General features: G+C 49.8%; 1 pseudogene; it reads left to right on the forward strand.

The window, feature by feature from the left end:
• The window catches only part of LOC135892054 (bromodomain-containing protein 4-like), a 104,801-nt pseudogene that overhangs the window by 71,853 nt on the left and 15,762 nt on the right, over positions 1 to 17,186 (forward strand).

A 17,186-nucleotide genomic window follows, 5' to 3' on the forward strand; every position in this document is an offset into this window, starting at 1 on the left:
CCTAAGCCTCCCCCACTGTAACTTGAGACCATTACTCCTTGTTCTGTCATCTGGTACCACTGAGAACAGTCTAGATCCATCTCTTTGGAACCCCCTTTCAGGTAGTTGAAAGCAGCTATCAAATCCCTCCTCATTCTTCTCTTCTGCAGACTAAATAATCCCAGCTCTCTCAGCCTCTCCTCATAAAGCATGTGCTCCAGCCCCCTAATCATTTTTGTTGCCCTCCGCTGGATTCTTTCCAGTTTTTCCACATCCTCCTTGTTGTGTGGGGCCCAAAACGACATAGTACTCCAGATGAGGCCTCACTAATGCCGAATAGAGGGGAATGATCACGTCCCTCGATCTGGTGGCAATGCTCCTACTTATACAGCCCAAAATGCCGTTAGCCTTCTTGGCAACAAGGGCACACTGTTGACTCATATACAGCTTCTCATCCACCGTAACCCCTAGGTCCTTTTCTGCAGAACTGCTGCCTAGCCACTCTGTCCCTAGTCTGTAGCAGTGCATGGGATTGTTCTTTACTAAGTGCAGGACTCTGCACTTGTCCTTGTTGAACCTCATCAGATTTCTTTTGGCCCAATCCTCTAATTTGACTAGGTCCTTCAGTATCCTATCCCTACCCTCCAGCGTATCTACCACTCCTCCCAATTTAGTGTCATCTGCAAACTTGCTGAGGGTGCAATCCACACCATCCTCCAGATCATTAATGAAGATATTGAACAAAACCGGCCCCAGGACCGACCCTTGGGGCACTCTGCTTGATACCAGCTGCCAACTAGACATGGAGCCATTGATCACTACCCGTTGAGTCCGACGATCTAGCCAGCTTTCTATCCACCTAATAGTCCATTCATCCAGCCCATACTTCTTTAACTTGCTGGCAAGAATACTGTTGGAGACAGTGTCAAAAGATTTGCTAAAGTCAAGGAATAACATGTTCACTGCTTTCCCCTAATCCACAGAGCCAGTTATCTCTTCATAGAAGGCAATTAGGTTTGTCAGGCATGACTTGCCCTTGGTGAATCCATGCTGACTGTTCCTGATCACTTTCCTCTCCTTGAAGTGCTTCAAAATTGATTCCTTGAGGACCTGCTCCATGATTTTTCCAGGGACTAAGGTAAGGCTGACTGGCCTGTAGTTCCCCGGATCCTCCTCCTTCCCTTTTTTTAAAGATGGGCACTACATTAGCTTTTTTCCAGTCATTCGGGACCTCCCCCGATTGCCATGAGTTTTCAAAGATAATGGCCAATGGCTCTGCAATCACATCTGCCAATAGGGACTGCTCCAGGTTTTGTGGTGACTCTTCCACCTCCCCCAGGAAAAGCATGGAACAGCATGGAGCTGGTGCTTCTAACCGTTCCCCGGTACCTAGTAGGGAGGTGAGAAACCCTTTACCGTTGACTTTGGTTCCAGCCTCTGGACATCCATTGAGTCTGGTACTGATGAGGGAGATGCCAGTACCGACTGTTTCTGCGTCGGCAGCATACCAATTAGCTACAGACCTCCTTCTGCCTTTCAGTCCTGACCTCTCCTTTGGTCCAGGACTTTGCCAAGTCTCTGTCAACTGTAGCCCCTTCTATTGAACAAGCTACTGAATCCTTGGGTCTGTTGACACTGCGCCCCAATGTTCCCCTTCCACAAATTGTGGAAATAGGGCTGGTACTCTGATTGGTACGTGGGACCCCGGTACCAGGAACCTCCTCGGCACTGCTGCAGTCGGCACAGCAGATGTTTCCATGGTGGCTTTCACCACTCTTGACGGTGCCATCAGACACTCTGGTACCACTGTTCACTTCGGGACTGACACTGCTTCAAGCACTGGCATGCTTGGTACCAATGGTATTGCTTCCATTGGCAGCTCTGTTTCCTGCCTCATTCTGGACAGTAGACGAGTCAAACATCTACTTGCTCCCTCTGGTTTGGCACTGCCCTTATCTCCGGAATCCTGAGGCTCCTTTGAGTCAGGGTTGTCATCCTCCCACTCTCCATTGCCCGACCAGCATTGAGGGCCACTGATGGACTGTTACATGTAACCGGATTGGCGCACATCTCATGCTCAGGACGGAGGTCCCTGGCCCTGCACCTGTTGGCCACCAGTGCCTTATCCATGTCAGTGGAATCCGTGGGACACTCCTCGGTCGCAGAGGTCCTACTCTTCATCTTGCTCAAAGGCAAGATTGCTGGCCAGTCTGTGGTGGTGACCCTCGATCCACTGCAGGCCAAGGCACTGGCAGTCCTCCCTGTGGCGCGTCCAGAGTTGTTCCATCTGGGTCCGTCATCCCTGGAACAAGATCCGGCTTTGGCTCAGTTAAGGGCCTCATCTTCATCTCCAGATGATGCTGTGCTGCATGGCTCATCTTCCCCTTTGGTACTGGATTTTAAGGTGTACCAAGTCCTTTTGCAGTATGTAGCTGCTTTTCTTGGTATCCAAGCAGAGTTTGTTTTTTGTTTTTTGTTGTTGTTTTTAAGAGAACCCCCCACAAATTGATGGACATTTTACAGCTCTGTGCCCCTGGGAGAGTCACCCTCTCTATCAGCAGTGTGCTCCTTGAACTGGCTAAGGCCCTCTGGAGCACTCTGGCTTTGACACCACCTATAGCTAAGCACATAGAAAAGCACTATTTCATTCCCATGCTGGGATTTGAGGGGTTTAACTCCCATCTGGCCCCAAATTCAGTAGTTGTAACTGCAGTGAACAACAGAGCCCAGCAGGGCAGGTTTAAGTTCACCCCTAAAGATTAGGGATTCTAAACGATTGGACTTCATGGGCAGGAAGATTTACACCACCTTTTCCTTACAGATGTGAATTGCCAATCAGCAAGCCTTGCTGTCCAAGTACAGTTTTGTTAACTGGACAGCTATGTCAGGAGGAATTTTCTGGTATTTGTCACTGAGGGCTGCTTGGTGGCTAAGATGCCTTTTGTAATCCACACTCGATATCATGAACACCTCGGCCAGGGTGGGTGGCCTATGTGGTCACCATGAGATGGGGTTCCTGGCTTTCTTTGGCCTTCGACAGCTGAACACTGTTCTCAGACAAAACTGAGGAGACGCTGCGGTCCTTTAAGAATTCCAGGACTACCCTGCAGTCCTTCAGGCTGCAGAGGCGCCACTGTGGCATCCAGCGGCAGCAGTATTGTCTGCAGTGCACATTTGGCCAGCCTTTCCCTCCTCTGAGGCCTGGTCTACATTGGGGGGGATCGGTCTAAGTTACGCAACTTCAGTTACATGAATAACATAGCTGAAGTCAACGTACTTACATCTACTTACATTGTCTTCACTGCGGTAGGTCGACTGCTGATGCTCCCCCGTCGACTCCGCCTACGCTTCTCGCTCTGGTGGAGTACCGGAGTCGACGGGAGAGCGCTCGGCGGTCGATTTATCGCATCTTCACTAGACGCGATAAATCGACCCCCTCTGGATCGATCTCTCCGGAGGTAAGTGTAGACATGCCCTGAGGCACAGGATTACACCAGAAAGAGGGATAGATCCCACAGGAGGAAGCTGTTGGGCTTGGGGTTTGGCCAGTCCCCACACCTTTCCCTGGTGCCTTTCCAAGTGCCCATTTGACTCCTTGCTCCAGAGCACTGTCCTAGTCATTGCTCCTTCCTCCTCATCTCCCTCTTTTGGGGACAGGCTGGCCCTCTTTCACAGTGATTGGGGTTCAATCACTACTGACAGCGGGGTCCTAAGTACCGTCAGATTGGGTTATGCCATCCAGTTCCTCTCTACACCACCTCCCAACCCTCCCTCCCTGTCCCTCTTCAGGGACCCCTCTCATGAGATACTGCTCCTCGAGGAGGTCTACTCTCTGCTGCCTTTGGGAGCAGTGGAGAAGGTTCCACTGGAACACGGGGCACAGCTTCTGCTTTGGATACCAGGAAGTACTGGGAGTAGGAGTAAGGCCTCAACAAATACATCAGGTACATGGGGTTCTGAATGGTCACTCTATAGACTGTCTTCCCTGCATGCTCTGGAGCTTCAGGACACCTACTTTCACATGGCAATTATTTACTCCTGGGGAATTCTGTGCATCTACGGACATGCAGAATTCATGTGTCCCGCAGAATTTTTTTTCAGCAGAAATTACATTTTTGCCCCAGAAGTGCTGCAGTTCTGCCTTTCGCCCACCAGAGTCCACTGTGGCGCCAGAAGAACCAGCAGCATGAACGCAGCTGGCTGTTCTGGTGCCACAGCGGCCTCTGGTGGGCAGAAGGCAGAATTGCAGCACTTTTGGGGCAGAACGTATTTTCTGTGTTGGGGGAATTCTGTGCGTGCCTAGTGCTGCAGAATTCCCCCAGGAGTAGAAGTTCATCACAGCACCGTGCCCATGGAGCCAGGTTAGAACAGAGTGGGGCACATGGGGCTGCTGGGGGGTAACAGACATGGGTTCAGAATGGCTAGTGGGGGGGGCAGACTGGGGTGCGGGCTCAGGAGCTAGTGGGGTGACAGCATTGAGATGGGATGGGGGAGGGGGACTGCAGGGACACATGGGGATGGGGAAGGAGGCTGTAGAGACCCCTGGGGATGCGAGGTGCGGGGACAGGGGCAGATGTGCCTGACTGAATGGGAGAGGCTTGGGGTCAGCCAGGATCTGCATGGGGAAGGTTCCCCAACTCCCTTACAATCCCACCCCTCAGCCCCTCCCCCCCAAAAAACCTTTTCCACTAGGGCTGTCAAGCGCACCTGAACCCCTCTTGCACCCCAACTCCCTGCCCTGAGCCCCCTGCCGCACCCCTCCTGCACCCCAGCCCCCTGCCCAGAGCCCCTTCCTGCACTGTGCCCCCGCTCCTGCACCCCAACCCCCTTCCCTGAGCCCCGTCATACACCCCACACCCCTCCTCTGCCCCAACCCCTTGCCCTGAGTCCCTTCCTGCACACTGCACCCCGTCCCATACCCCGCACTCCCTTCCACAACCCAACCCCAGCCCTACATTCTTGGCCCTGCATGCAATTTCCCCACCCAGATGTGGCCCTCGGGCCAAAAAGTTTGCCCACCCCTGCCCTAAATAAATGCCAAAAGTCCACACTAATACCCGTGCAACAAATAGAGTTCATTGGAGTCTTCCTCAACTCTCTCGAGGCGATGACCTCTCTACCACAACAGCGATTCCTCACATTGACCAACCTGATTGCTACAGTACAAATCAGCCCACAAGTCCCCGCCAGAACATGCCTACATGGCTTCCAGAACACCACGGCAGATCCATTAAGCAGGAATTTCTCCCAGGACCACAAGTGGAAACTCAACACGCATGCTCTGGGACATCTTCAAACATTGGGGATTCCTGACAATAGACCTGTTCGCAGCCACACAAAACACCAAATGCCCACAGTTCTGCTCTGGGGGGAGGCTCAGTCGGCACTCTCTGGGCGATGCCTTCCTCATGAAGTGGAACACTCCTCTCCTTTATGCGTTTCCCCCAACCTCCCTTTTGGCCTTGGTGATCCACAAGATCAGGCAGGACAACTCCAGGGTAATTCTAATAGCCCCCACGTGGCCTTGCCAAACTTGGTATCCTTACCGTCTCAAATTATCAGTATGCCCACCATGGATGCTTCCGCTTCTGCCTCGTCTCCTATCTCAGGATGCAGGTCACGTTCTTCATCCAGATCCCCAAAGACTCCATCTCAAAGCGTGGCTACTCCATGGCTCAAGCAACCTGAAATAATGTGTTCCAATGAAGTACAAAACACAGTCACAGAACAACCAGCCACACCAACTGCCTCCACCAATGGAAACAATTTGAGGCATGTGCCAACAAAAATGAATTCCGGCTGTGTCAGCCTCTTTACCCTGAATATTGGACTATTGGAATATTGAGAAGTCAGGCCTCTCCATGAGCTCAGTTAAGTGCAGCTCTCCGCTATCACAGCGTTCCACAGCAAAGTAGATGAATTCTCCATATTTGCTCACCCACTCACCAAAAGATTCCTCAGAGGCCTCAGCAATTTCTATCCTGAAGTGAGAGAACCTACCCCACCATGGGACTCAACCTATCCTCCAAGTCCTAACTGGCCCTCCATTTGAACCCATGGCGACATGCTCTTTGTTACATCTTTTTATGAAAGTAGTGTTCCTCATTGCCATTACATCTGCCAGATGGGTGGGAGAATTGGGTTCTCTTTTGGCAGATCTGCCAGACAGTCTTTTTCAAAGATAAAGTTTTTGAGATCAAATCCTAAGTTTTTGCCCAAGATTGCCTCATCTTTTCACCTCAACCAGCCTATCTACCTTCTGACATTCTATCCTAAACCCCGCCAGGATAGACAACAATCCACACTATGTACCCTGGGTGTACACAGGGCAATTGCTTTCTACTTAGACAGAACAAAAGCATTCTGTAAGTCTCGGAAACGGTTTGTCTCAATCACTGAACGATCCAAAGGGAACGCCATATCTACACAGAGTCTCTCCAAATGGATTTCAGATTGCATAAAACTGTTACTCCCAATGTGGTCAACAACCCCCTACGGCAGTAGTGGGCCACAAACGGCCCATCAGGGTAATCCGCTGGCGGGCCACGAGATGGTTTGTTTACACTGACCATCCACAGGCACGGCCACCTGCAGCTCCCAATCGCCGCGGTTCACTGTTCCCGGCCAATGGGAGCTCCGGGAAGTGGCACAGGCCACAAGGACATGCTGACTGCTGCTTCCCGCAGCCACTGGGAGCTGCGGGCGGCTGTGCCTGTGGACGGGCAATGTAAACAAACTGTCGCACGGCCTGACAGCAGATAGCCCTGACGGGCCAAAGGTTGCCCACCACTGCCCTATGGGGATTCACACGCATTCCACCAGAGCCTTATCGACCTCTGTAGCGTTTCTTAACAGTGTCCCTGTTGCGGAAATCTGTAAGACCACAACCTAGGTGTCAGCCCATACATTTACTCAACATTACACTTTAGAACAACAGGCAACCTCCAATGCCCTGTTTGGACTCACTGTGCTTTCGTCTGCTACGACTTCAACTCCGAAGCCTTCCGAAGGGTACTGCTCTGAAATCACCCAGGGACATCACTTGAAGAGAAAGTTACTCCCTTGTGCAGTAACGTTGCAATAACTACTTCAGAGTTATTGCTAGGCTCTGCAGTAGAGAAGGAACTGAGGGGGAGTTTATCGCACAGCGCTAATTAACCACCTGAAGCAGCGCAAGACGGGGACTGTGCATGTGTGATCCTGCCAGGCACTGCTACCATAAATCTCTGATTATGAGTGCAGGGGTGCCCGAACACCTAGAGTGGTGCATCCATAGGGGGACACATCTCAAAGAACCTACATTACTGCACAAGATGAGTAACTTTCTCTTTTTTAGTGCAGAATTTGTAAATTTTTGGCACAGAATTCCCCCAGGAGTGCAATTATACCAAGTCACAGAAAATTCCTTCAGTTCATCATGGCAGAATGCCAGTTTCAGTACACGGTGCTTCATTTGGCCTCTCTTCTGCCCCCAGGGTTTTTACTAAATGCACAATTGTTCTGGCATATCTCAGGAAGAATGTAATTCACATCTTCCTGTATCTTAACAAGTAGTTACTATGGGGCAGATCCAGAGAGGAAGTTCTTGCTCATATCAGTACCACACTGCGGTTGCCTGACTGTCTGGGTCTCACCCTAAACACCAGAAAGTCAACCTTGGCTCCCACTCAGAATATTGAGTTACTTGGGGCCCTGTTATATTCCACGACATCAGGAGCATTTCTGCTGACTGACCGTTTTCAGATAATTCGCCATCTTTGCTTCAGTCTGAAATCTCAGCCTTCCATGACAGTTAGACCATGCCTGAGATTTGAGCCACGTGTCTGCTTGCACACAGGTGGTCCAGTTTGCAAAGTTATACCTCCATCCCCTTTAAATGTGGCTCAGGACAGTCTTGCATCCTACTCTTTATTCTCTAAACAGACTGGTTCATCTGCCTCCACTAGTCGTAGACTCTTTGTAGTGGTGGATGTGTCCACAGAATGTTTGCCAAGGCGTTCTCTTTGTCCATCCCTCGCCAACCAAGTCCGGTTGTTACCAAAGCCTCCCTGATGGATTGGAGGGTGCACCTGGGGTCATTGAAAGTACAGAGACTGTGATCGGCACAGGAAGCCTCACTCCATATCAACTTGCTGGAGCTTTGGGCCATCTAAAATGCATGTCACTCTTTTTGGCAACATATCAGAGACTCGGTGATTCGCATACTTACTGACAATATCACCGCGATGTGTTATGTAAACAAACAAGGGGGAGCATGCTCCAGATTGCTCTGCCTAGAGGCAATCAGGCTGTGGCAGTTCTGCATCGAGAAGAATGTTACTCCGATAGTCATTCACTTGCCTGGGGTTCAAAATAACTTTCAGACTATCTCAGCAAGTATTTTTCCCTAAGACACAAATGGTCCCTGAAAACAAGTGTCCTCTGGGTTATCTTCACAGCTTGGGGCATCCCAATGATCGACCTGTTCACTACAAGGGACAAGAGGAAATGTCGTCTGTTCTGCTCTCAACCGGGCCTCAGTCAAGCCTCCCTGTCCAAACTCACTGTGGTCCTGATCCTCCTCAGGTCATTCTCTAGCTCAAGGTGGCTCATGCCAAGATCATTCTTGGTGCCACATTGTGGCCAAGACAAAGCTGCTTCTCTGACTTTCTTATGCTGTCAATTCAGCCTCCCATGAGGCTTCCTCTCCATCACAACCTGCTAAATCAGAATCACGGACGCATCTTGCATCACGTGCTCAGCTCTCTGCATCTCACGGCATGGCTTCTGCATGCCTGAATGAGGAGGAAGAGCAGTGTTCAGTGGCTATCGAACAAGTGCTGCTCAACAGTAGAAAGTCCTCTACCAGAATGGCCTACTCAGCAAAATGTAAACCTTTTTTGGTATGGTCATTAGCTCGTGGAATCCAATCGAAACTGACTTCTCCCCACGACATCTAGGAGTACCTGCTACACCTTTAGACGTGGGGGCTTGCACTTAGTCCAGTGGTTCTCAACCCGTGGGCCACTCCTGCCCCAATCAGCACACAGTTGCAGCCCATGTGACATCCTCAGGGCCATACAGGTTATATATATTGTGATAGACCCAGACCAGTTGGGAACAGCAGAGTAGCAGAAGGGAGATATACTGGCCACTGGATAAGTAGTTTTCTGTTCCCTGAGTGACCAGAGCAGGGGCTGCTCCAGGCTAATAGACCACCTGACTCCAATTAACCTGCTAAGAGGTCAGGTGAGGCAGTTAAGCACCTGACTCTAATTAAGGCTCCTCTGATGCTATAAAAGGGCTCACTCCAGTCAAGCCAGGGGGAGCCAGGGAGCCAGAGGAGAGGAAGTGTGTTTGAGGAACTGGGAGCAAGAGGTGTGCAAGAAGCTGAGAGTGAGTAGGCATACTGCTGGAGGACTGAGAAGTACAAGCGTTATCAGACATCAGGAGGAAGGTCTGGTGGTGAGGACAAAGAAGGTGTTGGGAGGAGGCCACGGGGAAGTAGCCCAGGGAGTTGTAGGTGTCGTGCAACTGTACCAGGAGGCACTCTAAACAGCTGCAGTCCACAGGGCCCTGGGCTGGAACCCGGAGTAGAGGGCGGGCCCTGGTTTCCCCCCATACCTCCCAACTCCTGATCAAACACAGGAGGAATTGACCTGGACTATAGCTTCTACCAGAGGGGAAGGTCTCTGGACTGTTTCCTGACCCACAGGGTGAATCTGTGAAGCGAGCAAATCCACCAATAAGTGCAGGACCCACCAAGGTAGAGGAGGAACTTTGGGCTGGTCCACACTGGGGCGGGGGATCGATCTAGGAAACGCAACTTCAGCTACGAGAATAGCGTAGCTGAAGTCGACGTTTCCTAGATCGAACTAAGTTTACTTACTGCGGGTCCACGCGGCGCAGGCAAGCTCCCCCTTCGACAGCGCTTCCTCCTCTCGGTGAGCAGGAGTTCCGCAGTCGACGGGGGAGCGCTTCTGGGATCGATTTATCACGTCCAGATGGGACACGATAAATCAATCCCAGAAGATCGATCTCTACCCGCTGAATCGGGCGGGTAGTGTGGACCTAGCCTTTATCACAAAAAAAATATATATATATATATATTGTGTGGGTGCAGCCCACATAACACACACAGACCTGCATATGTGGCCCACAATGGTAAATAGGTTGAAGACCACTGGCTTAGTCCATTGAAAGCGCATCTGGCAGCAATACCGGCACTTCATCCCCCTGTTCAGGGAAAATCAGTCTTCTCCAGTGCCATGGTAATGAGATTCTTATGAGGGCTTCTTTGTCTATATCTTCCATTATGAGAGTCGGTTCCCTTGTCGGACCTAAACACAGTCCTGGCAACTCTGATGGGTCATCCATTGTAGCCCCTATTATCTTGTCCCTTTTTGCTCTTGTGTCAGAAAACCGCTTTCCTGTTAGCAATAAGATCAGCAAGGAGACTGTGAGAGTTGCAAGCTCCAATGGCAGAACCTCCTTGTATACAGTCCTCCAAAGACAAGGTAACTTTACAACCACACCCCACGTTTTTGTCTAAAGTGGTTTCTGTTTCATTGGAACCAGGTGATGTATTTACTGGAGTTTTTTACTAAACCGCATTCATCTCTGGAGGACCTGCATTTCCATATCTTAGATGTCAGGCAATATCTAGCCTTTTTATCTGGACAGAACTAAACTGGTTTGTGCCTCACTTCATTTGTTTGTGCCATATGCAGATTGCATGAAGGGTCAACTGGTCTCGTCACAGATCTCCAAATGGGTAACATCCTGCATTGACAGCACATGAAATAGCCTTGGCTACACTCCTCAGTGCGTGTAAGCTCATTGTACAAGGACGCAAGCATTGTCCAGAGTGTTCCTTAGTAATCTTTCCATATTGGACATTTCCAGGGCTGCTACGTGATCATTGATACATACATTCACGAACCATTACGCCATCACCACATCTTCCAGGGCAGAAGCAAGCTTTGGTAGAGCTGCCCTGCAATCCTTGTTTAGGTAGACTCTGAGCCCCACCTCCAGGGGGGTGGTACTCCTTGTAATTCACCTAAGTGGAAAATAGAATACACAGCTGCATCTACTTGAAGAAGAAGAAATGGTTACTTACTGTACTTGTGGTTTTTCAAGATGTGATGCAGGTGTGTATTCTACGACCCACTGTCTGTCCACTTTGCGTCAGTCTCTCATGTCTGGGCATTCAATGAGGGATGGTTGGGGTGGTGCTGCCTCATATAGCCATGAGGCATGAGCACTGCCCCTCTACGGGTACTGCTAGGCAAATTTCTCCATCTCCAGTGCTCTGAGCACACATACACACCTAAGTGGAATACGCATCTGCGTCACATCTCAAAGAAACATGGTTACAGTAAGTCATTGTTTTTTCTACAGCCCTGGGTTCCCTAGTTGGCACCACATGGTCCCAGGCTGTGCAAGTCTGGGGATAACTTGATGTGTTAGAGAAGGACGTATGGTCACGTGATTAAGAAACGGGGTTAGATGCCATGGGATCTTATTTATATTCCACGGGTATTCTGTGTGATATAATGGCACATCTTTTCCTCTGTTTGGCATGGGCGGTCTAATAAGCAGAACAACTTGTGCAGTTTTGCTGTGGGGAGTTGTGCTCTCTTTCTTCTGTTGTATGTGATGCCATGTATTCCTGCTCTTCTTCCCCAGCTTTGCACAACGCTCTGCCTCAGCAGCCATCGAGACCCAGTAATCGAGCCGCAGCACTACCCCCTAAGCCTTCGCGTCCTCCAGCAGCGTCACCAGCCATAAGCCAGCAGCCCATGCTCCCCCAGCCGCCTTTGCCTCAGCCTCCCCAGGTCCTCCTGGAGGATGAGGAGCCTCCCACGCCTCATCACAGCCTGCCTCTGAGCACCAGCCAGATGCAGCTCTACCTTCAACAGCTGCAGAAAGTGCAGCCGCAGACTCCTCTCCTCCCTTCAGTGAAGGTCCAGTCGCAGCCTCAGCCCCCCCTTCAGCCTCCTGCTCATCCCTCAGTGCAACAGCAGCAGCAGCAGAGGCCGATGCACATGCAGCCCATGCAGTTCCCTCCTCATATCCCTCCGCCTCAGCCAGCTCCACAGCAGCATCCACTCCCGCAGCCAGCTAAACCTCAGCAAGTCATCCAGCACCACCCGTCACCACGGCACCATAAGCCCGACCCCTACTCAACGGGTGAGTGCTGAAATTTCCCCTCGGAGTTCTTAACATCAGGGCAGCTAAAATTCGTAACAAATTAAGGGCGGTGGATGCCTGGTTGGAATATGATTGTTCCACAATCTTCTGAGCTTTGCGAATACTGGTGGTGAGTTGGCATCGGGCTTAGAGCACAGACAGGTCATCAATTAACGTACTTAGTCTCGGAGGAATTCCTTGATAACTTGATAGCCTATTGAGGACTCTAAGCTTTTCTCCTGGGAGCTTAAATCCCAATCCATGGGGGAACCAACTGTTGTAGGGCTCAAAGTTAGGAAACAGATTCTAATTGGCAGTGCTGTGCCCTGTTAAGATTCATCCCGTCCCATTTCAGCCCAGAAGTCTAGCTGTCCTGAAATCAGGGTACAGTTGGCGAGCTCCATCTAGAAAAGGGGCTTGTTTGCTCCCTTTGGCAGGACATTTGGTTTGTGATATCATAGTAATAGCATAAATCACCACCTCCCCAGGAGCAGATCAGGCTTCCTGATTCTGTTTGGATTTAAAGTTCTCGTGCTGTTGGCAGGCGTGTTGTGACGTTCCCCATGAAAGGATTGAAAGTGCATGACTGCCAGCGTAGTATCCGGTAAAAGGAGATAAACTGAAGTTCAGGAGGACGGCTGTTAAGTATTGTTTACTAGCCAAGCACTTTAAGTTGTCCCCTTGAGTAGTTTATTAGAAGTTAAAATACAAATAGTTAGAATCTGGTGACCGTCAAACTCTGGGAAGAGCCAGCATCTCCAGAATGGCCAAGCTAGCAGTACAACACTAAACATAGACATGTATGCTAGCCCCCAGCACGTGAGCAGATGGCAAGCACCCTTCCCAAAGTGCTTTCCCTGCCTTAATGACAGCCCTTCAGGAGTATGCTCCAGTGGAGGCACAGCTGAAAAGGACATAAAGTGCCTATGACTGCGTGAGTGGTTCTACCCAGCTTGGGCGAGTGGAAGTCTCAAGCGAAGTGCTCAGACTGGTCCCTGAGACATAGACAGGGCCTTGTCCCTCCTAGCTATGGGCATGTTTTAAACCCTTGTAAGATTATTTGAGCTGATAATGGTGTAGCCTAGTCTCCCTCATAGTGCCCTTGATCAAGAATATTTTCTCTACAATCTCTAACAAGCTTTGTTATAGGATAATAGTGCACAGAAAGAAGGGTATTCATTTTTTGTGTGAAGGACAAATCTATTTTTCTCTGTCTTAAATATTTAGCATGAATTCTTTTTGCTTCTCCTTACCTTTGTGTTGTTTTAGATATGTTATGTAATGACCCCTGGCTGTTGGGTGGAGTGCTATTTTTTCCTCCTATGCTAAACATTGAACTGTGTGTAGGAGAAATAAGAGGAATGTGTCAGTGGCCTTCAGCCATCATACTTTGGGCTGTGACCTTCTCAGATGTCAATGGGTTGAGCAGGATTTCGATGGGAGAGGAGAGGCCTCCAAGAAAAACCCAGGCATTGCAAAAAGTGTTACAGGTCATTTAGCGATTCAGGAGGTGGTTCTCTTTAGCACCAGGCTGGTGCCCCCAGCAGGGTGCTGCTGGAGTCCTGTCTTTCCAATTAAATGTAAAACTGAGGCTCACTTTGGTTCATTAAAGATCTCTAGTTAGGGGTGTTTGTCCATGGTGCCTTGGTTAAATTCTAATTGGAATTACTACATCCTGCCTCTTTCAATGCCCCCACCCACCCTCTCTTCTCTCCCCCCCTCCACCTGTAGTTTCAAATGAATGCAGGATTCTTCCATTCCTGCCATAAATCATCATATAGGATTTCTGTGAGCTGTTACAAGCCAGGGAGATATAACAATAGAGGGCAGACAAGTGAAATTCAGTTGCCCCCCACCCATAAGACAATCTGCTGAGCACCTCTCTAGTGCCTTAGTGTGTTGGCTGAGTCCAACCAGAGCTTGAAAAAGGAAAGCTCACTTCCCTTATAAATTTCAGTGAACAGCAAATGAAATGGATGTCCCCAGGTGCTCCCTCAGTTCTCTGTGCCCTAAAGTGCATGTGTGATTCCTGAACAGAGGTCTTGAGAGAGACTGGGGGCATAGAAATGTAAGGGGAGAGTTTTAAAATAGTAAATGTTCAGTGATTCTCAAATGTTCAGTGATTCAGTGGAAGAAATTGCACAGGGGAGCTTACAAATTCTTTAAAATATGAATGTGTTTTGGATGGAGTTTTTCCATTCCTCAGAATGAAGTCCATAGGCTTCATGGCCAAATCCAAAGGGCAATCCAACAAAATCCTTTTCACTTGCCACTGCCCAGTCCCCTACAGCCCTTGTGCATTGTGAATGTGCCTGTGACAACCATGGCACTGGCCTGACACCGGACAGTAAGAAGGCTGGTGGGAGGTTCCCCCTATCTGAATACCACTCCATGCAAGTCTGGCAGGCTTATGGAGAACAATAAATAGATGCAATTAAGTGTATGGCTGTTTGTGTGCTGATCTGAGTGACAGAGTCCTAAAGTTGCTTCTAAATTAGTGCATGCTGTGTAGCAGTGCAGCCCATGTGACACCTGGAAGTACTGAGGGGTAGGACTAGACTACAGAAACTGCCAAACTGGTGTAGAGTCTCCCTATATTTGTAAGGTGTGCCTGGGTTAAACTCAACCTGCGTGCTGCTCGATCTGACTCAAGGACGAGTTCTCACCTTGGTTAATGTTTGGATAAGCGATAGTGATGACAGGTTAACTGACTGGTGCTGAATTGTTCCAGGTCACTTGAGGGAAGCGCCTTCCCCTCTCATGATGCATTCCCCACAGATGCCCCAGTTCCAGGGTCTGGGCCACCAGTCACCACCTCAGCAAAATATCCAGCCGAAAAAACAGGTAAAGGAAGGCATAGCCTGAATGTGGGGTCCCAAAGGGCCTGCTCTCAAAGCACAGGGTTCCCAACCTGTGTGGGTAGCTTGGGCACATGCTCACAATGGTGCACACTCCATGAGCATGCATTAGAGGCTAGGCCAGCCCCATTGTGGGACCCTCGTGGTGGATTGTTCAGGATGTTACTGGCTCTGTGGATGTGGGATGGACTTACATCAAGGAAGGTGTTTGGATAGTGACTGACCCATCTCAATGTGCTAACATGGCAGGAGCTGAGAGCACCCTCTGTCGTACAATCCCAGCCCATGGCGGCAAAGGAAGAGAAGATGCATTCACCAGTCATCCGAAACGAAACATTCAGCCCCACGTTGCGACAGGAACCTCCCAAGCACCCAGAGAGCATCAAACCCCCTGCACATATCCAGCAAAGTGAGTTGGAGCCCCTGTGCTGTTAGTGTTGAAATGTGTATTTTGGGTGTAACATGAGCTAGTCTGTTTCCCTTTGAAGGCTGAGATGGAGAAATGGACTGCTCATCATGGTGAAAGCCTGAGAGTCTACACCTCAGTCTATTGGCCTTCCCTCGACAGTGGGGAAGGAAGGGACAGGATCACTCCCTAAATGCTCTAGGAAACTCAGACACCCTGGCAGCCTGCAGGAATGGTCTTTTGCCCTTACTGTGGTGTGTGTGTGTGTGTGTTTCAGGAACAGAAATGAAACCAATGGAGGGTGGGCGGCCTGTAATCAGACCCCCTGAGCAGAATGTGCCGCCACCTGGAGTACAGGACAAAGACAGACAAAAACAGGAACTGAAAACACCCGTCGCCCCTAAAAAGGTAACAGTTCACCACACCTGGATGCAGTCGGTTTGGGGGAAGGGGTTGTTTAGTGACCTGGTCTGACCTGCCTACCCTCCAGCATTTGGTCTATATTCTTTGTGCGAATGGGGCACAGGAACTCTAAGCTACTAGGAGAGGCTGAACTCAGTGTAAAGCTCTTAAAAATTCTAGGCCAAAGTTGGCCCTTCTCTAACGGTTTGATCTACTCAGCTAGGTCCCCCATCCTCTTCTGCTTAGGACACAGGTTGGGGTGCCTCGAAGTGGACTTGGCCTCATGTCTTATCCCAGATTGAGCAGACCTGTCCCTTCACGCCAGGGTGAGGCTCACCAGAGTAAACTAGTTTTAGTGCTCTCTCCCTGATGCTGTGCCCTGCAATGGTTTCTGAGCTATGGGGATTAGTACTCAATATTCTGGATGCAAAATAAAATACCGGCTGAATAGCAGCAAAAGTCAAAGCTCACTCGCAGTGTGATCTACTGCTAGGTCACTTAAAGACATAAAGGAAAAGGTGGAAAGTCCTTTAACTGTACTGAACAAATAGACACTGGTGCGCAGTCCTGCACTGGGCCATGGGAGATGTGCCTGGTGTCTGATTACTTGGGGAATATGCATGGGTCCATTCCTGGGCCTTGCTCTTCACATCATATGGGAAGGGTGTTCATGTTTCCCTCTCACCACTGGTAACCATTTCAGTTGCCTGAGTTAACGAAATATGCTGTTTGTTTTGGGTGCAGAAAATGGATGCAGTGGATGCATCCTACTACCAGCAGGGGGCTGTCCTGGCCGCTTGCAAGGGTAGAGCAACTCTGTGTGCCATAGAGCCAGTAAGCACAGAGCTATTCTAAAATACACCGAGACACGGTAGGTGAGGTAATAGCTTTTATTGAACCAGCTTCTGTTGGTGGAAGGTACAAGCATTTAAGCTTCACAGAGCTCTTTTCAGGTCTGGAGAAGGAAATCAGACTTCTTCCTTCCCCAGACATGGAGAAGAGCTCTGTGAAGCTTGAAAGCTTGTACCTTCCACCAGCAGAAGTTGGTCCAATAAAATATATTACCTCTCATATGCTGGGGCCAACCTGGCTATAACAAGACTTAAAATACCGTTAATTAGGCACATCTGGTCACAGCTTGGGGTCTGGGGAAACAAACATGAGGCTCAGTGGGCAACAGCTTTCACCTTTGAGCCTCTGTGTCCCCATTTCTAAAATGATGAGATGATACCTGCCCTGCCCATTGCAGGGGGAAAGGTTGTTTGTGAAGTGTTTTGAGACGTTGAGCTCTGGGTGCACCAGTGCTGTGAGATACAGTTTATTCGGGTGCAATGGCTGCTTGGGAGCTAAAGAATGACATTGCCATC

Source organism: Emys orbicularis, chromosome 19 (assembly GCF_028017835.1).
Source record: "Emys orbicularis isolate rEmyOrb1 chromosome 19, rEmyOrb1.hap1, whole genome shotgun sequence".
Classification (NCBI taxonomy): domain Eukaryota; kingdom Metazoa; phylum Chordata; order Testudines; family Emydidae; genus Emys; species Emys orbicularis.